This window comes from Tenrec ecaudatus, chromosome X, assembly GCF_050624435.1.
Source record: "Tenrec ecaudatus isolate mTenEca1 chromosome X, mTenEca1.hap1, whole genome shotgun sequence".
In the NCBI taxonomy this organism is placed as follows: domain Eukaryota; kingdom Metazoa; phylum Chordata; class Mammalia; order Afrosoricida; family Tenrecidae; genus Tenrec; species Tenrec ecaudatus.
This window is the reverse complement of record NC_134548.1, coordinates 137,407,065-137,434,761: the sequence shown is the minus strand read 5'-3', so window position 1 is coordinate 137,434,761 and position 27,697 is coordinate 137,407,065. Positions and strand designations below refer to the sequence as shown.

Sequence of the window (27,697 nt, the reverse complement as noted above, 5' to 3'; positions counted from 1 at the left end):
CCATACTTTAACTACAGTATCTATCTATACCGTCATGGGGGTCAGTACTGAGCAGGGTCATGGCATAAGAACTAATTTGCTTTCTTCACTCATAATGTTCCTAAATGTCATGACACAACTCATGTGTGCTTCAAGTACTAATGTAATAAATTTTCTTTTACCATAGCATGTAGTACCTCCTACATGTTATATAATTCACACATACTATGTGTAGTCCTTACTATTTGTTTCCTTCCACAAGGATTGTAAATTCCATGAGAGTTGGGCCAAGAGTTGTTGGTTTTGTTCCCTGAAGAATTACAGGCTCCTAGAATTGTTTTTACCACCTAACAGGAGTTCAACAAATACTTGAATAAATATAGAAATAGAAATTTGTTATATAGTTTTGGCTATATCATTGCACAGGACTGCATAACACTTTTTGATTGATTTAAGCTATTATTTCTTGCACAATTGATTTTTTAAAGCTTTGTCTGTATGTGTTTCAGTGGTGTGGTATCTGAATAATTTAGTCAATCAGCTCAATAAAGTCAGTAGTTTTTAAATCCCTATCTTAAGAGTTGTATCAGTGAGACCTATGTTCTGGTTTCCTCAATTTGTTTAGTTTTAGTTCATAGTTATTATTCTGTCCTTTATATATAATATATTGAAGCTAATTTGTGCAAGGAGAAACAGTGCAATTGATATGCCAAATCAATGCACATAAACATAACCATATTCAATCACAATTAGAATGTAGACCACAAGCCAAATGAGTATTGTGGAAGAACTATATAGTCAGCATTGTTTGCTTTAAGACTAAGGCATAGCAAACACCAATTGATTGTATGTCCATAAATAAGTAAATAAACAAAAAAGTAAGCACATGCATGTACCCTTTGAGTAATCTATGAAAATAAGTCCATCAATCAAAATTGTCCTATGGGTTGGTTCGTTTAAGAGATTGCCTAAATTGATATGTTGTCTGACTGGATTGCTTAGTCACTCCCATGGACCTTATTGAGCTTTTTGTTTCTGAAGACAAAACCATGTTATATCAAACAATGCTTCAATAGATTTTTTGGGGGGTGGGTTCCAATTAGAATCAATCAATCCCATCAAAACTGTCAAGCAATGGGGGTGGGGGGCGGCTACACAACAGTCTCTCTTAAAGTAATACTCAGATAAGAAAAAAAAGGTGTTCAGGTAAGATTTTCCCACATCTGCCTCATGATAGAGTTTGAAGAAATGTCTGTAAAGTTGAAAGAGAGAGCGGGAATGAGATGGAGCGAGAGCAGGCTATGGAAGTGTAGCATTGCAGCCTGGGAAGAAATATAAACACATCAACTGATGACATTTTCTCCAGTGTTCCCAGACTTAATGGCGTCAAAACAACATCACTGCTGACAGTGAGGTGTCTCCATGGAGAAAACAAGAGAAAGCACAACCAAACAAAAAGAGTCACCAAAAGAAAGAACGAAAGGGAAACAAGTTTCCATGGATTTATAACTCGATATTTACTTTTTACTTTCTCAACATTTGGGCTCAAATTCTTTGAACTTTTGACTGCTTTCAGTTGAAGTTTACTTTTAAAATATTGTAAGAGTCCTGGTGGCTTTGGTAATGTATATAACTCGCATAGGAAGTGGTAAGAATTTAGAAAGTCATTTTCCCTTCTGCCCGGCATGAAACTTTGTCCCTAAGCTCGGCCATGTGAACATCAAACTCTAAGACTGTCATATTTATCAGCTTCAGCCACAAAAAAAGGTTTATCAAGATGTTTCTGCTTTTTAGTTCCTGTTTCTAGGCAATTGCCTAGAACTAGAGTCACGAGTCAGCTAAATTGGGCAGGTTTCCAGAACTGTGGAGGTTTTTTTGTCTTTTGTTTTGTTTTTGGTCACATTCTGCTAAGAACCATAATTTTATGGAAAGAAATTAGCCCAAGGTGATTTCTACAGAAAAGTGCTTTTCTCTGATAATAGCTTTCCTTCAATGACGGGAATGGTCTCTGGCCACAAGAACTAGAAAGAATAATTTGGACATATTTTCTTCGACCTTGTACCTTGGGCCTATGAGACTTAAAATAAAGAAACATTTTGCTTTCTCACAAGTTAGGTTTCAGTTGTTCCAGATTGAATTAGTGTAAATAAAATAGAAAGAAGGACCCTAGCAAATCAATACTGAATTGGTAGTAAACTGGAAAATACTGACAAATTATCCTTTTAGGCCTTAGCGAGGTTTAATCTAAACATCGTTTTCTCCTGACAGTATGAGAGAGAAGAGGGTAATTTATGACCCAGTCCTGATATGGGTGAGAAAAGACTGCTGCTTGCTCTTCGCTCCTCGGCTTTTCCCCAGTTTATGCCCATCCAATTTTTTTTATTTTTCTCCAGAAAATCATTCTCCAATATTATATTATTCTCCAGAAAATCATTCTCCAATACTATTTATAGGTCTTGTGAGTGAATGCCATCGCAGTTTCCATATCACAGTGCATTTGAGAACTCGGCAGCTTCTTTGACAAGGCTGTGGGCTTCTAATGGTCCTGTGCAGTGTCTCTCATCGGACCCATGAGCTGTGCGCCTTGCAGTGCTGGCTGAGATCAGTATGTAAATGACTCGTTCTGGAAAATCCAGCCACATTACAAAACGAGAATTATTTGCCCACATCTTTCTTAAGCTGGCCGTTTGCCTGCTCTGATTTCTTTAAAGTGGACCCTATTTCTAGAGCAATGTCACTCGGTTCTTTCTTTGCAAGAAAGGAGAGATTTGTGGGTTCCGGGAAAGACATGTCGTATTGTTTCTTGCACAGTTGACGGGTTTTAATCGCTTCACTCTTTAGCTTTCCGTGTGACGGCATGGAGTACAAATATAAGTGTGTGGCAGCAATTTTTTCCTCTGTTTCAGCTCAATGAATGAATCATGTTGGATGTCACATTTTCCAATATGGGTATGATGAAATAATGCTCTGAATTAGCTCAAGAAGGATATGGACATGAGTGAGATGAAGACTTGCTCCAGGCAGGATCATCTCTCAAGCTTCTGCATTATGAACAATATCGAAAGTAGTGATTATATTTATGCCACACATTTTATGAAGCCTAAAGTTTAATGGCATTCCTCTTGTAACTCAATAATTATTAACAGAGTAGTAGAGAATGAACCTAAAGCTCTCCTACATATTTTGGGAGTAGCCTACATTTGAAACCATAGTAAGTATTTTCTTGAGAAGCCCTGGTGGCACACTGGTTAAGTGCTCCATTTCTAATGGCAAGGTTGGAGATTTGAACCTACTGCCCACCTCACAGGATAAATGTGTGGCAGTCTGCTTCTGTAAAGATGACAGCTTTGGAAATCCTATGGGGCAGTTCCACTCTGTCCTTTAGGGCCCCAGTGAGGGAAAATCTACTCAATGGCACAAAACAACCATCAGAATTGGATTTCTACCAATTGGACCCCCAGATTTGCCCTCACGGCGTAGTTGGATATATACTTGGCTGTTTAAGTAAAGGTCAGCAGTTTGAAACTACCAGGTGCTCCATGGGAAAAGAGATGACACTTTCTAATCCCATAAAGAATTACAGTCTTGGAAACCCTTTCCTATAGGGTGGCTTTGAGTAAAAAATATCTCAATGGCAGTGAGTTTTTAAATGTGGTTCCTTTACCCATACTGGTCAAAAGATTAAAAAAATCTAAGTTCTGAATGGTAAACATGCTTACAAAAGAAGGGGTATTAATTAGAAATGCAATTAGACCTAATTATCTTGGTTCAGAATGGAAATACATTTTATCTGGGAAATGTTTTCTAAAACAGAAAAATGTATTTCAGATAAATGATTGGGACAATTCAATGTAGATATTGCAATCTTAGTCTCCTGTAGGCTGAGCCATTGTGACAAGGTTTCTGCTGCATAATTAGAAGCATGTGACATATGCAAGTGTGTGAACAAGAAAACATAATCAATTTGATTCTGTAAACATAAATAACTGCAATGCATATCTTTGCTTTACTTCATATATTGTATGAGGCATCACTATCATTTGGTACTGTCTGTCGTCATTAGACTTGGTTAGGTTCCCACAAGGAGGAAGGTACTGTTGAAGGAGATGGAGAGAGAGAGATAGAAAGAATAACAATGTGATCTCAGGCCTTCGACTGAGCAGCTTTCTCATGGTGCTGTTAAAAGTAATTCTGATGGCATTAGTAGCCTCTCTAGATACAAGTTAGCCAATTGACTAGCATAAGATCAATGTATTTTTTCCACCAATAGTCCAGACACCCAACCACCATGGGTTTGATGGGATCACTGCATGATTGATCTGATTCATTAGGTAAGATTACTGAGCTAAACCACCCTTGCAGAGACTGAACTGCAAGTTAGCGTGCAAATGCCAAAGAGTGGAACAGTTCTGTAAGAGCGAGCTCATCAAATGATTTCTGCAAGTCATTATTTATGTTGAAAATTGATTCAGTGGGCAAAGTTATTTGAAGGGTCTGGAATATATAAAGTCGAAAAATGCTCTTTCAAATTTAAAGTGAAAACATTGCTTAGCATTTCTTAGCATTTGTTTCAACACTGACATTCATTTAAAACATTTGTCAAGCATCTACCATGTGCAAAGACACTGGGGACCCAGAAATGAATAATTAGACATTGTCCCCAGTCTGGAAATGTGTTCAATCAGGGTGCTGGGTGGGAAAGGGACATACTACACTTTAAAATAGGGTGATATGCAAAATGTACATCATGGAAGTACATAGGACATAATAAGAAACTATCTGGGGAAATCTGGAGAGGCTCCACACAAAAAAGATGATATTTGAACTATACCTTGAAGTATGCATATGAATTCACTAGGCAGAAAAGAAGAGCAAGGATATTTCCAGCAAGATAAACAGAATGTTGTAGAACACAGAGGCATGGAAGGGCATGGCATATTGCAGCAATTGCCAAGAGTTGAATAGAGCTAAGGAACAGAAAATACTTCAAGAGAATTGGGAGAGGAGAGCCTCATAAGCCAAATGCTAAGAAGTTTAGATGCTTTTCTCTGGCACAAATGTGGAGCCACCCACTTGTTTGTCAACATGACCAGATTTGTACTTTAGAAAGATAACACTAATGGCATTGCAGAAGATGGATTGCAATCCATTCACCAATTCAGCAAATCTTTCTTTAAGCACTACTATTTGTAAAGGAAGTGTTGGAAATAAAAAAAAACCCCTTCTCCCACCCCAAACTCCATCTAATAATGAGACAGATTACCATGAACTACAGTTCCATGTTATATAGTAACGTCTACAGAGCAGAGTGCTGAAATTGTCTTGAAGAAGACAGAGTGTCAGAGTAGCTGCCAATTAAGCCAAGGCTTCAAAGCATCTGTAGTAATTTAGCACATGGGAAAAGAAGACATTTGAAGAAAAGCTTTGGAGTGATTTCCGGTTTTAGGATAGAAGTGATTTCTAGTTTTAGGGTAGCAGGGTAAAGTGGAACCGACCTCTTCTCTTCTTTTTCTCTGAAATTACCCAAATATAACAAGAAAAAAATACCCCACAGAAATGACTGTATCACAGTAGGTTCATAAAGTCTGCCAAGTACAATGATAGTCAAGGATCACATATTTTCAGCCAAAGCAGAGGCTAGTTCCTCACACGGTGGCATGAAAACAATTCTTTATTTAGAAACATGAGGGGAAAGTATGTGAGTTGTCAGTGGTCCCTTCCCTGGGCCAAAGGGAGTGCAGGTTTGAACAAGGAAGCACAATGCCACAACACAGTCGCAGGAAACATTCAGGAGCATGATTGAAGAAAGATACTGAATTGTGAACGTTATTCGGGCTCAAGGCAGAAATGCCTAACAGATATTGAGGGTAAACGCACTCGAGATTAATTTTACTGGCATTAAACAAAATGTAAACTAGATTTCCATCTCTCTTCCATTTCCCCCCTCATTCTCTCACATACACATGCACCCACAACTCTTCACATGTTAAAAGGAGCTTCCCTCTGAATGACGGAGCATTCCCATGAGTCAAGGACAGTGCTTGGGCTTGCCCCCTCCATAAAGGAACAGCAACTCGAAGAAGAGCTCGCCTGTCTCAAAGCTTCCTAATAATCTGGAAGGAGCCAGAACAAGATTTGCAATAAAAAGGAGGAAACGAATAGGAAAAACAAGTGGCAGAAAATCACACACCAAAGAATCGTTGCCCCCAAGCCTGTGAAAATTAGAACAAAGCATATTACCATAAAAGGGCATAATACACAAATCAGAGAACGCAAAGAGGGAGATAAAATCTCATTACTGCAATAATGAAACAACATCAAGGAATAAACTGCGAGATAGTAGATCAGAACTCATGGGGGCAGGAAAGCAGAAAAGGAAAAATTATCATGAAAATGAAGTAAATATTGGGAGCACCACAATGAAAATAGATCCTGCTGGAAAGGAAGTAAGACTGCAGTGTAGAACTGGGATTGAGGAAAGCCACAGACATTAAAGAAATACACAGATAGCCCTAAAGGATTAGGAAAAGAGTGAAATCAATGTAAGCAACAAAGAAGGTTCGATCTTAGGGCAAATTATATCTTCAACCCCCCTGCCCCCAAATAAAAAGATAATGCGACAAATGGAACACACGATGCACAAAGACCGACTTTGAGAAAACATACCAGACATGCAGCAAGATGTGAATGTATAGGCTGAAAAGGCACACCATCTTCCAGGGACCTTTGCATAAGGACAACTAACATTGAGACACACCCTATGGGGTTAACTGGACCTCCAGGATCTTTAGCACATCCGGACATACAGAGTGACAGAAACTACTCCACAGTAACTTTGAACACTGTAAGATGACAGTGCCTCCACAGCCCTTAGGAGAAAAAAACAAATACAAAACTCAAGGAATGAGCCAAACAGGTCACCTCTGGTGAATAATTTAAGGTTACACTCACCCTCAGGTGCTCATCCTACACTTGCACAAGCCCAAGTACATCCTTCCTTACCCTTCTGCCCTAGGTGCCTCACTTGCATCTCCCTCGTGCCCGCCCTGCATACTAGCCATGTAAACTGCAAAACAAATACACAAAAACTAGCTACTAGCAAGTCAGTGCTATATCTGACACTGTAGCCATTCAGAGGAAGAGAAAGCCTTTTCTTTCCACTATGTAGCAACTGGTGGTTTCGAAATGCTGCCTTTGTGAATTGAAACCCAACTCTTTACCACTATGGCACCAGGGCTATCTAAGTAAATGCTATTTTATATATAATATATGATGTAAATCTTAATATAAACTTAAGAATGGCAAAGATAGCTATTAGTTCCTATCAACCCAATTCCATCTCATAGTGACCCCATGTGACCAAAGAGAACTGCCCATAAGATCCCCTGGGCCATCATCTTTATGGGAACAGAACGGCAGGTCTTTCCCCCTGTGGAGTGGTTGTTGACTTCTGAACACTTACCTTTTGGTTAACTGAAAAAATGTTTAATCATTGTGCCAATAAAGTTCCTCAGTAGATATTTGTAGAACTGAAAACAGAATACAAAGCTTAGGCATTAACAGAAGAAACATACACACAATAGAGCAGAGAAAACACAGACCAGATCGAGAAAGAAGCAATAAAATAAAACATAAAATAAAGCAGTGAAAAGCGAAGAGCAGCCATATTTGTGTTTGTCATTGGGCTACAAATAAACAATTTTCCCCAAATATCCTGTATATTCTTCTGTAATAATGAACTCACACATTTCAGCTGGTGCCCTGTTTATTCAAAGTAGACACATTTAAACTTTTCAAGCACTCTTCCCTCTCCGATTTGTCTTGAGATTACATTCTGGTCAATGCTTATATGAAAGCAGGCTTACCTCTCCTCTCTTTACCATCCATTTTCCACAGTACAGATATACTGGTTGTCGCTACAGCAGCCATTTGACTCCACATGACGTAAACTGTGTGCTGAGGATGGCAGAACAGTCAAATGAAAAGGATTGAGTTCCGAATGATTTAATTTTTGTGAAGCTGTGACATCAGCTTCTGTTTCGTGAGAGAGAAATCATCATAACTTTTAAAACATTTTCTTTCTACTTGAGCCCTTGGTATCAGCTCATTTTCCCTCCCTCATGAACCCTTGATAATTTTTTTTTCATGTCTTACATCAACCGCTGTCTCCCTTCACCCACTTTTCTGTTCGTCATCTCCTTGGGATGGGGGTTATATGTCGGTCATTGTGATAGGTTCCCCCCTAGCTGAACCTAATCTTAATTAATATACCAATCTACTAAAAAAAATGTAAGATTGAATCACCCAAAAAATGAAAATATTGCCTGTACACAAAATAATTGTCTTTGGTAGTTGGAATTCTAAGATGGTTCATATAATGCCCATCTCCTGATGTTATGTTAGATCACATGGCAAAAGTATTTAACAGGTGTAATTAAAGTTAGTAGGGCATTGACTTTAAAATACACAGTTAATTGTGTCCTAGTCTCCCAGCATCCCAACAAATATTATGTTAAATATTATTTTCTTGTGTTTACACATACATAAGGAGAAGTATGTATGTTGTTAAGTGCCTTTCTGTTGATTATGACTTGCAGTGATCCTGTGTACAAAATAGCAAACACTGCTTGGTCCTCCATCATGCGCCTAAACGTTATGTGTGAGGCACTTGTTGCAGCCTCTGTGTCCATCCATCTCATTGAGGGGCTTCCTCTTAGGGGTTCACACTCCATCTTACCAAGCATGATGTCCTCACCTCTTCTGATAACATGTTCAAAATTCATTAGACAAAGTTGTGCCATTCTCCTTTATAAGGAGTATTATGGCTGTACCTTCTCCGAGAGAGATTTGTTCATTTTTTTGGCAATCCATGGTGTATGAGGAGGTAGGTACCCTTCCCCAAAACAGAATTTTTTCCAAAGCTATTTTATTCTTTTTTCACAAAACAACCATATCACCTTCAAAGTACTCTCCATTACACTTAATACAGTTGTCAACTCTGATTCCGTTCTTGGAAACATTAGTCACACTCATCCGTTCGTATGGCTGGGAGCACCTCAATCACTTTTATTCTTCACCTCTTCCACATTGCCAATTCGCTGTCCTTTTATGTCCCTCTTCATGCACGGAAACAAAAAGAAGTCACACCGAGCAAGGTCAGGTGAGTAAGGTGCACAGGGCAAGAGAGGCCTGCTAATCTATATCGGACTGCCAAAAGAACAAACAGATCTTTTAAGACAGATTTATTCATTCATCTTGCAGTTCATGGGCATTTTAATATTACAACTCAATGTAAAGAAAACCCAAAGCCTCACAACTGGACCAGTAGGTAATATCGTGATAAATAGAGAAAAGACTGAAGTTGTCAAAGATTTTGAAGATTTGGAAGATTTTGCTTATATCCACAATCAATGCTCATGGAAGCAGCAGTCAACGCATTGCATAAAACAAGGGTTTTTCTTTGAGATCCAAGGTCCTTCTTTTTACCAGCACCACAATTCAAATGCATTTTTTTCATCTTCGGTCTTCTTTATCTAATGTCCAATTTTCACATGGATAGGAGACCATAGAAAATATTTGGCTTGAGTAGGCTCAGAACTTCCTTAACAGGGAGAATACTGTGAATTGATCTCACATACCTTGGACATATTAACAGGAGGAAATACACCCTAGTTGAAGGACATCGTGCTTGGGAAAGAGGCGTGACATTGAAAAGAGGAACACCCAAAAAGAGATGGATTGAGTCAGACAGTTTGTTCCAACAATTATAAGGACAACTTAGGGGTGGTGTTTTGTTCTGTAGGCCATGTGGTCGTTTTTCTGTCAGAACTAAGTCCAAGGAACATAAGAACAACACTATTTTGAGCTTCAGACATGGCTTCATAAGGGTTCAATGTATGATATCAATGTTCAATTTATTTTTATTCAGCTTTACTCTATGGTGTGTGGCCACCTAGTCAACAGCCAATTTAGTGGTAGCTTCAACTCTTCTAAGTGAAAGAGGAATACCTTTTTTCCCTAGAAAATATCTTACTGCATCTCTCTACCTGTGGTTTGATCATGTGGCCAATCCTTAGCCAAGTAGGACCTATCTGTTGAGTTGACAAAGAGCTCAGAATCACCCAAAGCATGTGAGAACTGGAAAGGGGTAGTTTACCACCAAAAAATTTTGGTACAGTATTAGAAAAAGAGAGTTAAAAATATTTACTTAAGAGAAATACCAGATCTCGACCATAGTTTGGCCTAAATGGTTGTTTTTCCTCACCTCTACCAAATGTTCAGATTGAATAACAACAAGAGCCTCTTGTTTTCTAAGAATACCCTTTAGATTTTTGGATGCAAATGTGATGCAATTTACATACTTTAAGTATAGAGTTAAATGTTTTTGAGCCTTCATGCCCCCCCAAAATCGCCTTAGCCTTCAGCAATTATCCTTCTTAACCCTCCCCCCCATTTACTAGGCAACCATTAGTGTCCTTCTGTGTAAATGTGCCTATTGTGGATATTTCACATAAATAGACTCATACAATATATTCTGTATGTGCAGTCTATTGCTAATGGATCTTTTCACTTAGTTACTGTTTTAAAGATCATTTCATTTTACAGTATGTATCTATACTTAATTTATTACCATTGATTTGGTTCTAATGCATAGCCACCCTATAAGACAGAACAGTCTCAGAGGGTTTCTTATGCTGCCATCGTAGACGTCTACCACCTCACCGTTTCTTCTGTGAGGCAAGTGGTGGATTTGAACTGCAGAGCTTTTTGGTTAACCACTTTTGCTTAACTAGTGAGCCGCCAAGATTCCCATTACATTATATGTATGCACTACATTTTACTTGTACATGTGTCAGTTGATGAAAATGTGGACTGTTTCCACTTTTGTCCTTGGTTTTCTCTTCTCTTTATTTGCTCTATTGAAATATTCTCGCTGTCCTTCTTTCTGATTTTTTAAAAAGTAAAGTAGTTTAGAGAGTCATATGCACCTTCATATCATTTTCCCAGTTGATATGTATTTGTTCTCCTGAGAAAAATAATTGTGTTCCTCCCCAAGACCCACCCCAACCAAAAGAATTTGGTCCTGTCTGTGGTCATGGGTAAAACTTTCCACCAACCTCACCTTCCATGAGGCAGCTCTTAGAGGAGTGACTTTCAAACCCTTTTGACTGTGATCTAAATTAAGGAAATGTTAGTCCATTTCAAGCTAGTGCACACATATGTGTGTATGCATAGTAAATTAAAAGACTTTTAGCCCTTACTATGTGTGATGCTCTGCTAAACTATCCTACATTTTCCTTTTCTGTTCCAGTCGATCCTATTCTACTCTGCTCTACTCTCTTCTACCCTATCTTGTGCTATCCCATCTATTTCTATTGTGTTAAAAGAGCATATCATGACTCCATGTGTTTCAGATCCCACAAAGGGATCACTATCAGAAGTTCCAAAAACCTTGTCCAGAAGTATCCTTCCTTTTCTTCTGAGATGATGGCTTCAAAATGTTTAGAGGGAGCTCACACCTATCAAATGCTGCCAGAACAGTCAAAGACCCGATGTGGCCATCACGGTTCTCGCTCTACTGACCTTTAGGAGCAAAAGAATAGTTAAAGTTACAATGTAACACCTTAGAAGCACACTAGTAGGTCGATAACTGTTATTCATAGCATTCCCTCCTCTTAATTATTAGCTTTCTAGTAATGACACACAGTACATTTTGTAAACCATGAATCTAATGTGAGCCACTTCATTGTTGTCACAAGGAGATAACTGGTATGTCCTGTCTTCTCTCTATGTTTTCAAGGATGCCTTAAGGTGACAGTATTTCTCTAGAGTGGCCAGTCCACCTGAAACATAAGCAAAATAGTGAAACAACCTGAAAGATTCATATTTTTAGAAGACCAACTGTACAAAACCCGTCTCTAACAATGTAGGTTCTAGAAGAAAGGATAATTGAAAGTCAGAATTATGTGTAATATGCCTCTATGAAATAATATATATTATATGATATAAAATAAAGACCTGGATTTTTAAAACACCAAAACCCCTTACCACCTAAGAGTACCTCTTCAGAGTTCCTCAAGAGAAGGCCATTTGTAGTCTTTTCCTAGGATGACTTTATGTTTGCCTTTATTCCTCTCCTGCTCCCCACACCTTTCCAGAAACAAATAGACCCCGAGAAACCCTCCCCCGACCAAAGTCTCTCCCTATATGCAATACAATACTTTCTTTCTTTTTTTCTTTATTTTCACTTTCCTGAAGTTTTCTGTTTCCTCCTATATTTGGGTCTGTCATTTCATGCCAAATAAATCAAAATGTAAAATTCATCAGACACGATCAGGATTAGAGAGGAGGGCAGAGACTTCACCTTCCCCCTTTTCTCCATGTCTGGCAACGTGCTCTTTTAAGATAACAATTTTAAACTGTAATATGACTACATAAATAAATTTGAGGGGTAACGACAAATTTAAGGGGGTTGAGGAATTAAAACAACAACAAAAAGAAGATAGAACCCCTCAGATTGCTGCACAACCTTCATTGTACTCCAACTTTTGAAACTTCTATTTCCAGCATGGTTCATCATAATAACCCCCGCCATCATTCAATCTATTTATTTTTCTGGAATGCTCATTGCTATGGGCGGAGAATGTGGCAAAAGCACACACTCTTAAGCATGCTACAGGAAGGCCGAGAAAGATGGGTTTTGCGTATACAATTATACTTCTTAAAAAGCAGAGAATGCATCCACCAGCTCAAAAACTACAGAAAAGTCAGAAGAAAAAGGTTTTTAAATCATTCTTTTAGGGGCTTGTACAACTCTTATCACCATCCATCCATCCATCCATCGTTTCAAGCACATTTGTACATTTGTTGCCTTCATCATTCTCAAGACATTTGCTTTCTACTTGAGCCCTTGGTACCAGCTCCTCATTTCCCCCTCCCTCAGGAACCCTTGCTAATTTATAAATGATTATTATTTTGTCATGTCTTATCCGTCCGACGTCTCCCTCACCCACTTCAGAAATAAAGTTTTAAGGTATGCTTCCTTACTTATAGTTTACTCTGAGCTCAAGTAAGAATCGTGACTTTAAAGGTAAAACCAAAAAAAATGTGGATCCCAGTTGTCAAATGCAAACATATGAAAGCATCACATACCTGCAAAATGCCCAGGATGAGTACAGTCATTCATGGTCATTAATGAGTTTACATAAGCCAGAACATCTCAAAACACCAATAATGAAAACAACATTGGTAATAAGACTATAAACTCGGCTTGAATAATTTTATTTTCTTTGCATTTATTAACTCATTCAATCATTAAATTATAATGTATTCTTTACATGTTCATTTTGTAAAAAGATCATTTTTAATCCAACTCAAATTTTACATTTTTCTCTTATCCTAGCAGGCTGAGTGTAATGCCGTATAGCTGGACTCGTGCTATCTTTTATTGAAAAAGTTTATGCTACTGGCCTAGAGTTAATGCAGTTTACCATTTTGAAAAATTATTTAAACTTAAATATGTTCTCCACTATTTTGGAAAACCATTTAAAATAAGTATAATTGCACTTTGTTTTCATATCTTTAGATTCTTTTCCAAAATAGTATTCTCAAAATATAGTTTCCGAGGCTTAGTTTCAGTAAACGTTTTATAATTAGCAGGTTAGGATTTCTTGAACCATGAGAATTATTATATATTCTACCTTTACCTGGTTTGGCCTTCTGTATCTACTTTATTTTTTAATGTTTGAAATGAACTTCTATGTCTCTGGAGACGTCAGTGCACTTCAATTTTACTTTTCCACCCTTTTTTTGCCTCTCAGACAATTTTATTTAGGCCTAAGGGGTAAGGAATCAGGAGGAGTTTTTGTTTTCCTTTTTCCATAGACCAATTTTAATGGATTGATTGATTAATTAATTCTCGAATTATATACACATATCTTTATTTCTCTTTAAACCCTCGGTTGTTTTGTTTGGGTTTGTGGCATCTACTTTTGTGATAGGAAGAGTACCCACTACCACACAGGCAATTCTAACTCTTGGTGACCCTGAAATGCGGAGTAGAACTGCATCCTTGACGTTCCTGAGACTGTACATCTACATGGGAGCAGAACACCTTTCTCATAGGGTTTTCTAAGTTCTAATCTTTCAGGAAGCCAATTGCCAGGTCTTTCCCCTCTAGGGCAGCTGGTGATTTTGCCATTCTTGTGGTTAGCAGACCAACGATTGCTCTAGCGTCCCACAAAGGATCCCAACAGGGAATCTATCTACTTGTAATAATGTGTCACTGATTTGTAATAGATAATGCAGTTGAAACCCTAAGGATATAGGTCCTTGACCTTGGTCAAACCAAAGACCATTGCCTCCACTTCAGCAACATCCTTTCCTTCCTTCCTTCCACTCCTTCCCGCCAGTCATGAATTTACCTCTGATCTCTTCAAGATCTCTAGGCATTCACTCCTCTCTAGCGGCCTGTCTACTCTTTGGACAGTTTCATGCGTTCTCTCTTACCAACTCAGACACTCATTCCAAGCACGTTCATCCTCTTTCTTTTGACCCATCCTGTCTTTCCTTCACCTTTGACCAGGTCTCCACAATGTTTTCTTTCTCCTTTCTCCAAGTTTGCTGATTGTTGCCAGGGAAGCGTACTTAGGTGATTGATGAGAGCCACTGACAAATCAAGATATCCAACCTTGGCCAAGCCCTTCAGATTGCCCATCCATCATTGCATCTGGTCTATGAGACAACACTTTTTCTTGCTCCTCGTTCTCCTGTCCCAACGCTTCCTCTCTGAACTATGTACTATACTCACTCCCTCAGAGGCAGCAGAAAATCTAACTCTACCCTGCAACTTCTTGCCATCTGAACTTCAACATAACCGTATTTACAGTTACTCTCACCGCAGCCTTCACAGTTCAGAGCTCCCTTCTCCTGGTCAAAGCCAACTCTCCTTTTGGGCTTGGGTCCAGTACACTGCAAATCTCCTCTGGAGCTGACACCCTTTCACGTGCATGTTTAATCTTTCCATCTCTTTGCCAAGACTTTGTCTTTGACCTTCCAGTTCTCAGTCCTTAGGGATCATTATTTCATTTCTCTTGGATTTTACTGAAATATGACCTGCCCTGTGAGGCCTTTCATGACCAGTGTATCAAAACTCAAAATTTCTGAATCCATTCCCACACACAGGCACTCATATTTGGTGTCTCCCTTCTCTGCTTTAATTTTCCCTTTAGCTTGTCAGTGCTTATCTTCTTTTGCTTATTTCTACGATGATTTCTCTGCTTTCCCCATTAGTATGTACCCTCGATAAACAGGAAATTTTACCTGAATCATGCATTATCAACTAGACTAGTGGTAGCCACATAGAAGTAGAAAAATAACTACTTATTGAATAAAAGTAATAAACCAAATGTTATTTGACTTCTATTTTCACTATTCTATTGTGGTTATTAAGATCCTCACTGGCATAATTGTCAAACCCAGTATGCTTACTTTTGGTGCTTATTGACCTGGATTATAAGGTAGATTTTATTACTGTTGTCCAATAATTCCCTTGAGGAAAACATTATACCTCTAAGTTTCTCTAATCTTAGACCCCTCCACTGACGTGTGTGCCTTCAATTCCTCCACTATTTAAACATCACTAAAGTCCCACATATCTGCCCTTGACTCTTTCCTCCTACCTTTCTGTACCCTTTTTCTGAGAAATGTCATCTAGTTTGTGTTTTTAAACATCATCCGTGACTTCACAGACTAGATCAGAGGTTTTCAACCTGTGGATCGTGACTCCTCTCCTTTCACAGGGGTCTCCCAATTCATAACAGTAGCAAATTATAGTTACAAAGTAGTAATGAAAATAATTTTATGGTTGGGGGGTCCCCAGAACGTGAGGAAATGTATCCAAGGGTCATGGCATTAGGAAGGTTGAGAACCATTGCCCTAGATCTTTGGCCCTCACTTTCCTCTTGAACAATTTCTACCTATTGGGCATCGACAGAATAAAACTTATGTTCTTCAAACTCAATACAACTAGCACCAATTCATTATATTCCTTTGTCCTGAATGTTTTCATTTAATTAATGGCATCAACATCCATTGAGTTCCCTAAGATATACATCTTATAAATTTCTTCTAGGCTCCTTCTCTCTCATCTCTGAGTAGACTTCATCTTCTGACATGCTTATTGCATAATTCCATTTTGAATTTATCCTCTTTTCTTTGTCTCCACCACCCCTGTCAAGACTTGTTTGGAGTTCTTTTTTAAAATGACTGTGACCTAGTCCCTTGTCCCTACTGAGTCCATTTTCCTAAGAGATGTCGCTTTTTAGGATAATAAGTTAAATGTTTCTGGAGTGGAGGCAGTGCCCCTCTCCCTAGTGAAAAGTCTTCTTGGCTCCTTTCCCAAAGTTTTTTTTTTTTGAGACTGAGACCCAGGAACACCAGCACAGTGCCGACCCACTGCATGGAGCTGACAGGGTTGGCAAAGACAATCACAGAGACGAAGATGGTGAAGAACTTGTGACTTGCGGTGATGATGAAGCAGGTCAGGGGCCCAAAAGTACACTGATCCTAAAGATGAAGCTCTGACCCAGGGCACTGGTCAAGCCAAAGAGTGGGATATTAGAGATGATAGCAAAGTGCCTCTCTGCAAAGCACAGAAACTCCCAGAGCTCCCCAGTGAACAGCATCCTGGCGCCCAGCAGCACAGTGGACCAAAGGTTAATGTTTAACATCACATTATTGGGACATGTTTGGTAATGAGCCTGCATGGGGTCCTTGAAAATGCCTGTTAGTCCATTCAGGGTTAGAGACAAGAACAGGAGTGGCTCGCTGTAGGCAATTGTGTGTTCTTCCAACAACTACCTTCTTGGGTTTGTACATGAAAAGGGCTACTGCAACTACAATTAACAACACACACACTTGTACTTGGCCAGAGGGTACTTCTTATTCATGAGGGTCACCCTAAGGAGCATGAGTGGAATTGGCTTACAGGATTTACCCAGAACCTGAGTGGGGTAGTTGACACACTATAGTGCTGAGTTGCTGGACACCGTGCTGCCCAGGTAGGAGAATCCCTGCCATATCTTAAGCCATCGCTATTTTCCCCTATGTTATAAAAGGTGACTTTTAGTTTCCACCTTCTGATATGGTCCCCTAGCCTCCAGCTTTCATATTGTCACCACAAGTTATTTCCCCACACTGATCTCATGCTTGCCTCCACTTGACGTTTTCGGTAATTGACGATTACCTTATTCAATAAGGTCTTTTGTGGCATAAAATCTAGCTTCAGCCTATCTCACCAACCTCTCGAACTTGAGAGACACATTTATTTATTCACATTTCCTCCAAGCACTTTTCTAATCCTGTACATACAGTTCCTTTTACCCAAAATGTCAGTTTCCTTCCCCCACATCTGACAAACTTCTTCTAATCACTGTTCAAGAATTGTTCAGATACCAGTTCCTCTTGTACACCTTCTTCTACCCTCACAAAAAATTCTTCCTACTCTTTAATTTTTTTTCATATTCTGTCATATACATTTCTACTGAAGCACGTGTTTACATAGAAATTTTAAACAGTTTTCCTCAAATTGTATTTTTGAAATATTACACAGATTTCTCTCTTACTAGATTATGAGTTTCCAGGTTTCAGGTGATTGAAATAGTCCAGCAGTTGATATGATATGATGACCATGCTATGAGGACCAGAAACTAAGCAGGAGACTTTGCAATCAGCACTGTGGGGGTTGGTCAGGGAAAGCTGTACGGTGGAAGTGGGTTTTGAAAGTTGAATGGCTTTCAGATAAATCCAGAGGCAAGAACTCAGCATTTCACTCAAGGGCTATGCTATTCTTATACAATATTTGAAGATAGGATTGAAAAAAACCTCAAGTACAAGGGTTTGAAAATCAAAATTGAAACCAAATAAATTTGAGCTCCTTTGTGGGTTACCTGGACAGAGTCCTGGTAGCATAGTGGGTATGCATTGGACTGTGATCCCAAGGTCAGCAGTTAAAAACCACCAGCTGCTCCTCAGGAGAAAGATCAGGCTTTCTACTCCCATAAAGCGTAAAGGTCTCCCTGATGATCCATTTAAAATTGTTCTAGTTTCTATTATTTTCTGCTTTCTTTGCACTTGAGGTCTTTACCTGTTCTACTTTGTCATTCTTGCTGAATGGTTGGTTGTTGTTGGTTGGCTTTTAATGTTTTTCTGTACATAAAATCCAGGTAAGGTAAATCTATAGAGATGGTAACTGGATTGATAGTTCCTTTGAAGGGTGCTCATAACGATGAGTACAAGAAAGAAGATGCTCTACCACTGATTGTGGTGATGATTGTACAACTCTTCTTGATGCGATTGAACGTTTGAGTTGTATGATATGCAAATTATATACCAATAAAACAGTTGGGGGACAAAAGAGATACAACCTCAGAAGCTCCACAGGGACAGTCCTACTCTGCCCCATACGGTCACTGTTAGATAGCATCGACACAATGGCAGTGAGAGTCTTGGGTTTGTGGCTAACCTGACTACGCTGCTTTTATTGCTGTACTGTAAATGTGTGTGTGCATTGACTTGCTTCCTTTTTCGATACACGGCATTTATTTTAATCCATCCTCGCACCTGTTCTACTAAAGTGATCAGGCCCCACACCTGAAGTCCTCAGCAAATCTGTCTGATTGATTCTCTTGTGTGGGCTTCTGTCATTCAAAGGAGTCCTACTAGAGGCCACTCAGTTCCCTTTGGCTTCCATTGTTGATCTCAGGGACCAGCTTACACATTGCAGTGATTCTAAGGGGGAAGCAGAGAGGAGGTCATAACTGGGATGATGTGTGGATCACAGAGATCATTTTCTTGATCTGGCAACAATTTTCAGCTGATAAGGTGAAGAGGCAATAAAAGCAGCAGTGCATATGATTCTGCAGTTTGAACAGCAAATTGTAGTTACAGCATTGGGCATCCCTCTTGCTCTCTGATTGTCTCTTTATTCAGAAGTTTAAGTTAATTAAACTTGGCTCTCCTAGTGCTCAAATGCCAACTCTAAATGCCTGCGGTGAGAAAATCACAACCTATAAAATCAGTCAAGATGTACATTCCAGAAGAGTCATCACAATTGGTAGTGATATTTCCTAATGTCCTTTCATCCTAGCATTCCTGCTTCTTCCGTACTGGTTTATTTCCTAATTATTATCTGTTGAGATCAGTGGTTTGCCCTTTGATTTGTGGCATGGCACATTGTACAAATGCCTTGCGGTGGGATTTTAATTCGTTCACAAGGACATTCTTTCTGCCTTTGCCCAGGGGAACAATAAAATTAAGTCATTCCTCCTCTGGCCTTCTTCAGCGACATATTCTGTCAGTATGATGTTTATCTCCATTTGCCTATTGACGATTACATTGATTGTGTCGGATTCTCATGTGCAGCTCCGTGCTTCTGCCTTTTAGTTCTGTAGCGTTTACTTCTGGTGAAAGGAACACTGTGTGAGCTCAAGAGTCACGATCTCCTGATGCCAAAAGCAGGACTCCCTTGGACAGGGGTTATCAGGGGTCGCTGAATTTGGATTTAACTCAAAGAGGGAATTAAGTGAATGGGTGAATGCAAGAACGTGAGTAGCCCAACTTTACTCTATAGTAACTCTGTGAGAGTTGTTTTGATTAAGGATCATTGAAAACAAAGGCTGAAATCTATGAGGGATGAGAAGGAGGATCACATGTACTCCCTGTGATTGGATGGCCAGGTCACCAACTTCGTCTCATCTCTGACTTATTTTCTGAGAGAGAAAGTGGGTTTATAAATATTGAATCATTTGTTGATTTTTCCTATTAGACACAGACAGTAGATAAGAATTCCAGCTTAGGAGTCTACAAGTTGTTGTGCCACCTGAAGCAACTTCCTTAAACTTTGAAAGCATGGCATGTTCTCCACCAGTCCCTCGCAGGAGTGATGAGTCTATAAATAAGGGCTCTAAACAGCATGCAAATGACATGCTAGGTAACATTTCGATAGTGATTTATAAAGTGGAAGGGCATGCATTTATTTGGTAGTGGTTTGGTGGAAAGGGATTGATAGACTACATAGTGGATGGAGTGCACTTTTCTCTTTCACTGGTTAGTATGACTTCAAACAGACTGCAGAAATCAAACAATGTGAGAAGAAATTAACAGGACCAATGGTCCTGGAGAGACATGAGAGTCTGGGAGGTAGGGGAAAGGAGGAGGTGTTAGCCAACCCAGGGGCAAGGGAACAATGAGTGGTTCAAAACCAGAGGAGGGAGGGAGTGAGAGAACTGGTAGGGAGTGACCAAGGGCAAGGTAACTGAGAGGAATTACTGAAACCAGAATGAAGACTGAACATGGTAGTGGAACAGGAGGAAAGCATAAGAAAATAGAGGAAAGGAGTAGGAGGCAAAGGGCATACATAGAAGCCTAAATACAGGCATGTACATATGTAAATATATTTATGATTATGGGGAAATAGACCTATGTGCATATATTTATAGGTTCAGGAGTAGGATAGCAGGGAGACATTGGGCCTCCTTGTGCGCATTCCCTTTATACAAGAGCACCTTTCTCAGCTAAACAGTCATTTCATGATACCCACCTTCTCGACATGATCACTGAAGACAGACGTGTGCATAAGCAAACATGGTGAAAAAAGCTGATAGTGCTTGGCTATCAAAAGATACAACGTCTGGGATCTTAAAGGCTTGAAGGCAAACAAGCTCAGAAGCAACAAAGCCCACAGAGAAGAAGCACACAAGCCTAAGTGAACACGAAGTGTTGAAGGGATCAGGTAGCAGACCCAAAGAACAAAAACCATCACTGTGTGATCACCTTCCCCACATAAACCCTGAAGACGAATGTATGCATAAGTAAGTGTGGAGAAGTAAGCAGATGGTGCCCGGCTATTGAGAGATATAGCATCTGGGGACTTAAAGGCTTGAAAGTAAACAAGCGGCCATCTATCCCAGAAGCAACAAAGCCCACATGGAGGCAGCACACCAACATGTGTGGCCATGAAGGGCCGAGGGGTCCAGGTTTCAAGCAACAAAGGCGGGGGGGAAAATTATGTCATCCTGAATGAGGGGAGCGCATGATGGGGACCCAATGCCCATCTGTAGACAACTGGACATCCCTTGCAGGGGGGTAGTGGGGAGGAGATGAGTCACTCAGGGGTCAGTGTAGCAATAATGAAACTCAGAACCTTCCGCTAGTTTTTAAAAGCTTCCTCCCCTCCATCTATCATGATCTGAATTCTACCTTGCAAACCTGGTTAGATCAGAGGATACACAGCGGTACAATTGGGATCTGGAAACACAGGGAATCTAAGACAGCATAACCCATCAGGACCAACGGTGAGAGTGACCATACCGGGAGGGAAGTGGGGGTAGAAAGGGGAAATTGATCTCTGGGATCTACATATTACCTCCTCTCTGGGGGATGGGCAACAGGAAAGTGGGTGAAGGGAGACACCGGGCAGTGTAAGATAAGATAAAATAACAATTTATAAATTATTAAGGGTTCATGAGGGACAGAGGGGAGGGGGGGGAAGGAAAATGAGCTGATTCCAGGAACCCAAGCGGAAGGTGAATTTTGAAAATGATGAGGGCAATGAATGTATAAGGGTGCTTTACTCAACTGATGTATGTATGGATTGTGATAAGAATTGTATGCGCCCCAATAAAATGATTTTAAAAAGCATGTTTTCTTATTGCTGCATAACACAATCTCACAAGCATAAGACTTTGCAACAACACATATTTATTATCTCGCAGTTGTTTTTCATCAGGAATCTGATACACCCAACTGTGTACAGTACTCAGGCTCACAGCATACTGAAACCACAATGTGAGGTGGGACTGGAGTCCATCTGAGAAGCTTCCTCTGCGCTCATTCGGTTATTGACAGAATTCCGTTGTGCTGGTTGTGGGACTCTGATTCTAATTTTCTTTCTGGCTATCAGCCAAACATTGTTCTCTGCTAGTCGAAGCTACTCTGAGATCCTCACCCCATGGACCCCTCCATAGGCTCTCTCACAACATGGTAATTTCTTCTTCCAACCCGGAATCAAAGAAAGTGTCTTTACTGCTGCGAGTGCTGTTGTGTGGCAAGAAACATTTCAGACTCACAGTACATACTCTATATGTAAATAGCTCAATATGCACATACAATAATATACTCATTCCATTATATTCCATCAGTTCTGTCATATGTTATTGCTTAGAACAGTCATTTTCAACCTTCCTAATGTCACAACCCTTTAACATAGTTCCTCATGTTGTGGTGACCCTCCCAGCCATAAAATTATTTTCGTTATTACTTCATCGCTGTAATTTTGCTATTGTTATGTGACCCCATGAAAGAGTCGTTCAACCCCCCCCGAAAGGGGTAACGACCCACATGTTGAGAACCGCTGCCTTAGAAGCAATTCATACAGGTCATGTCTGCACCCAAGAAGGGATTATGTAAAGATATGACAGTGGGGCCACACTAGGATCTGTACACCACAGCACTAAAAGAAATAAATAATTCAGTGACCTAGACCTTAAAAGGCATGGTTGCTATGTCTCTTTAGAATAGTTTAACATGCCTAATGAGAACTAAAAGCGCCCTAGTAGCTTGGTGCATGTCATCCTTGACTGTTAACTGCAAGCTCGTCAGTATAAAACCACTAGCTGCTCCTTGAAGAAAGATCAGGCTTTCTAGTACCCTAAATATTCACAGTCTCAGAAACCACAGGGGCAGTCCTATCCTTTCCTATAGGCTGCTGTAAGTTAGTATTAACTTGCTTGCAGGATATGAGAACATAATATCAACTCTCATTGATTTTTCCTTGGCATATGACTTTTAAACTGATGTTCCAGAAGTTATTATAAGACTGTTTTTGTTTTTTTAATATGCTGTCTTGGTTATATATGTAACACTTGAAATTGTGCTTTTTGTGAAAAAGGAGCAAGCAATTCAAACCTATAAAAGAGTAGATCATTTTTCTTTTTTTGTCTGCCAACTACAACTCAACCGATCCCCTTCTCCAGAGGTGACTGATGATAATAGCTTGGTGGCTGTCCTTTTGTACGATTTTAAAAACCTAAATGAGATGGTTCTCTAGGTTTTGTTCTGCAACTGGCATTTTTTCTCACAATGTGCCTGGGAGAATTTTTTATGTCAGAATATATAGCTACAACGCTCTGATTTGATTCCTTTACATGTATGAACAAGTAGATTGTTTTTAATTTTTCACTTTTATGAGCAACACTACAACAAATATCCATGCACCTACATATTTGTACACACATGGGAGTATTCCTACAGGCATAGATTGATTCCCCAGAAATGAAATTGCTCAATCAAAGGTTATACACATGTAATCTGCTTATAGGAAAATTATGTGATATACGTACATTATTTAGATACTGCTAAATTTTCCTCTGGGAGAAAGATGGGGCTTTCTATTCCCAGAAATATAGCCTCAGAAACCCAGAGGGGCAGTTGTGCCCTGTCTTATGGGGTCACTATGAGTCAGAATCGACTTGATGGCAGAATTGACTTTTGTCATTTTTCTCAAAAAAGACTATGTTGTCAGATTGCAAACTTACCAGCAGTGTGTAACAGTGAGCACTCATTCCCCCCCCCCAAAAGGATCCTTTCCAAAATCAGAAATGTAATATGCTTAGTGATCCAATAGGCGGAGCAATCGGAACCAGAGAGCTTAGCACCAAGGAGGAATCAGATCTCTGGAAAGAAGGAAAGAATGGTGCCCAGTTGGCTGCTCACACAAAAGGCACGTACTCATAGAGATTTTGAAAACTACTTCTCAGCCATCTATCTTGAAAGAAAGAATTAGAACACTCATTCTTATTCAGCTCGCATTAAGTGCACACACATACACAAGCATTAAGTACACACACATACACAAACAGAGAAGGAGGGAGGGCTAGAGAGTGAAAATGGCTCATTTAGAGTGTGAACATTTGGGAATGTAAAAAATAACATGGACTGTGCGTAATGCATGTTATTAACTGAACAGCTCTAAGAGTCCTTCTTCAAAGCCATTTTCAAATCACCTATGATTACATGATTAGAGACCTCTTAAAACAAGTAAAAGAGTTCTGTAAACTATGTTATCTATCAAACTACTAAAAAGCCTGCTGAGAGCTATCATATAAAAATGGCACAAAGCCTACCCTCCTGAAGAAGAAGAAGGAAAAAAAATTAGGAATACGTATAGCAATGCCAAAGGATATTTTGTAGGATGGTATTGCTAGGCTACAGGGAAGTTTTGTTTTTAAAAACAAAACTGATTTTTAAAATCATTTTATTAGGGGCTCATACAACTCTTATCACAATCCATACATACATCAATTGTGTAAAGCACATTTGTACAATCATTGCCCTCATCATTCTCAAAACGTTTGCTCTCCACTTAAGCCCCTAGCATCAGGTCTTCATTTTTCCCCTTCCTCCCCCTTCCCCCCTCCCTCATGAACCCTTGATAATTTATAAATTATTTTGTCATATCTTGCCCTGTCTGACATCTCCCTTCACCCACTTTTCTGTTGTCTGTCCCCCAGGGAGGAGGTCACATGTAGATCCCTAAGATTGGTTCACCCTTTCCAGCCCACCCTCCTTTCCAGTATCGCCACTCACACCACTGGTCCTGAGGGGATCATCCACCCTGGATTCCCTGTGTTTCCAGTTCCCATCTGTACCAGTGTACATAAATCCTTTGGTCTAGCCAGACTTGCAAGGGAGGATTTGGATCATGATAGGGGGGGTAGGTATGGGGAAGGAAGCATTAAGAGCTAGAGGAAAGTTGTATTTTTCATCGTTGCTACATCGCACCCTGACTGGCTCGTCTCCTCCCCAGGACTCTTCTGTAAAGGGATGTCCAGTGTCATACACATGGGCTTTGGGTCTCCACTCCACACTCCCCCCATCATTCACTATGGTAAGAGTTTTTTGTTCTGATAAGGCCTGATACCTGATCCCTTCAACATCTTGTGATCGCACAGGCTGGTGTGCTTCTTCCATGTGAACTTTGTTGCTTCTGAGCCGGTTGGCCACTTGTTTACCTTCAAGCCTTTAAGACCCCAGATGCTATATCTTTTGATAGCCAGCACCATCAGCTTTCTTCACCACATTTTCTTTTATTTGACATTACGCTTACTCAAACTGCCAAGACTCATTCCACATCATGGTGGTCTGTCTCTGCCTGTATTTGTGGTTTAGTCTTAAGAAAGTAATTATGAATTCTGCAGAAATACTCAATTTCTAACAGCTTCACTCTAATTACTATCCCCACTTAGTTTTTTTTTCCTGTTTTGAATGAGAAGACATAGGAGGAAGACAACAGGCACGTGAACCTTCTTTTCCCATGCTTCCTGCTTTGCACCCACCCTTTCAGTTACTTCTGTCTACAATTTGTGGATCAATCATGTAAAGTAGTAATCTTGGCCTAGCCCAATTGGTTCAATCACTTTGAATTACATGTCCAATTGGGAAGTTATCGATGTACTACGCTGCCAATGCTGAAAGTTGCTGATTCCAGGTCAACACTGAAGAAAACTGCTTAGAACGTTTTGAAGATATTGTTGCCAGATTGTTTCCCCAAAATGATTATACACGGCTTACACCATTTCCTAAGTTTGAAAAGAGAGGTTTAGCTCTCCCGCTGTCTCTTTCTGTATGCATGTGTGTGTTTAACATTTTGTTGTGAATTAGATGAGGGTTTACAAAGCAGAGCCAGCCCTATCACTTTCCAGACTGGATGCAGTGTATGAGGGTTCCAGTCTTTCCACATCTTCACATCATTTATTGTTTTTGGTTGGTTGGTTAGTTGGTTGTTTGTTTTTTTTAACAAATATTAATGCTGGGGTGATATGATATTTCATTTTTTTAATTTTCAAGTTTTAAATGGCTAGTTATTATAAGCATGTCCCATATGTTTTAAAATACATTGCAACAGTTCAAAATATGTTATCATGATACCCTACTTGCACCTCACACACTGAAAATAACTCAGTCGATATGACTAGAGAGTACTGCTCACTATATCCCACTGTTGGTGACTGCCAGTATATGTCAGCATGTTCAAGGCTCTGGGAAATCCTCAAATAAACACAACCTATACAGATGTGGTTAGCACAGATTTGCCAAGTTATTCTTGAGAATCCTGATTCACTTAAAACTGTCTACCAACCTCTTAGATTAGGTACTACCAATTTAAGAGAAAGAGATTAGCATTAGCTTATAGTTAGCTGTAAAACATTTTATCATTTATTTAAGCATTTATCATGCTAAATCCGTGTCCCTTTGGAGGGTAAAAAAATTCAATCCCTTTAGGAAAAAAAACGTGTCTCCAAAATATGAAAATAATGTATTTTACCTGCAACTTAATTAAGACTTTTTAAAAATTTAGGCTGTTGCATCTGCCACGTAGTGGGGAAGAAGAGGATTTCTTATAACCATAGCCCTCTTTTGAAATGATCATTTCTTGAAGGGCTGGGGGTGGAATTCATTTCATTCAAGTTTAATAAAAATGCTGCGCTCAGAAGATGGCATTTGATAAACCCTCATCTTTGAATTATTTTTCCCCTGTTATCATTGTTAACTTTGTTGAAAGATAATCTAAGGACGCCCCAGGAATTCGATAAATAAGGACTGTTGGGTCACCTTCATCCAGGTGATCAACTGATAACTGTGATGGAAAATGGTAGTTGACTTAAAACAAAACAAAATAAAAAAGGACATTACTGTCAAATGGAAGTGTAGCTTTGCGAGCTGAATCCTTATAAATTGTACTGACGGGGAACCTGCACCTGAGCTGTGGTGAATCATTTCACTTGGATTATATTGAAAGGCAATTGGAAATATCCTTGGTCCTTATGTCTGTATTGTATGCCAGTTTTTCTTTCTTTCTCTGCGATTCAGCTCAGAAAGTAGGGTTGATTGGGAAATAAATTGTCAGTGTTTCATATGTTGACATTAGAGAAACAGTGGTCACCACCTGCCGCCTGACTCCCACCAATGTTCTTTTTCTTCCCAATCAAAAGAAGCAGGTCAGCAATTTCCAAGCAGAGCAAAAGTAGTAAAGGTTATTTTTTTTTCTCTCTGCATTGTATCTGGGGCAAGACTGCTACCTCCTACAATTTGTGGTATTTATCGTCCTAATCTTTCTCAACCATCACACTCCACCCCCTGCAAAGAAAACCATATTTAGACAATTATCATCAGCTATGAAATACTATAGTACCCTGTCATTGGACCTGAATGCATTCAAAATACTTCCTGTGAAGGCTCAACGTTGGCCAAGTGAGCATTCATGCAAATCTGTCCGTTTTTGTTATCATCTGTGCCTGGAACATTCTACTCTTCTCTCTCCTCCACACAGGCACTCAACTGTTTCTTCCCAGTCCTTGGATGTAAAATCAGATGCCATTTCGCCCAGGAAGCTTTCCTGACTCCCTTCCATAAATATCCAATTATACTCTGTAATTTCACCACCTAACGAAAGCATAATTAAGCCCCACTCTTTCTCCCTCACCTCTCTCTAGGGTCCTATGTCTACCTTGCATTCATTTGGACACTCCCAGTACTCAGGCATGGTTGACCTCTCTAAGTCATTTGATCTAGCAGAAGACCAAGGCAAGGGACTTGTGTAGTATTCGGAACATACAGGACGAGGCAACTTGTTGTTTTCTGAATTTAATGTTACTCTGCT

At 39.6% G+C, this 27,697-nt stretch overlaps 1 protein-coding gene and 1 pseudogene across 3 annotated transcripts in view; one reads left to right on the top strand and one right to left on the bottom strand.

The window, feature by feature from the left end:
• TENM1 (teneurin transmembrane protein 1) overlaps positions 1-27,697 on the top strand; it is a 697,668-nt gene that overhangs the window by 132,864 nt on the left and 537,107 nt on the right. The window lies entirely within an intron of this gene.
• LOC142434734 (solute carrier family 35 member B1 pseudogene) overlaps positions 16,350-27,697 on the bottom strand; it is a 90,568-nt pseudogene continuing 79,220 nt past the window's right edge.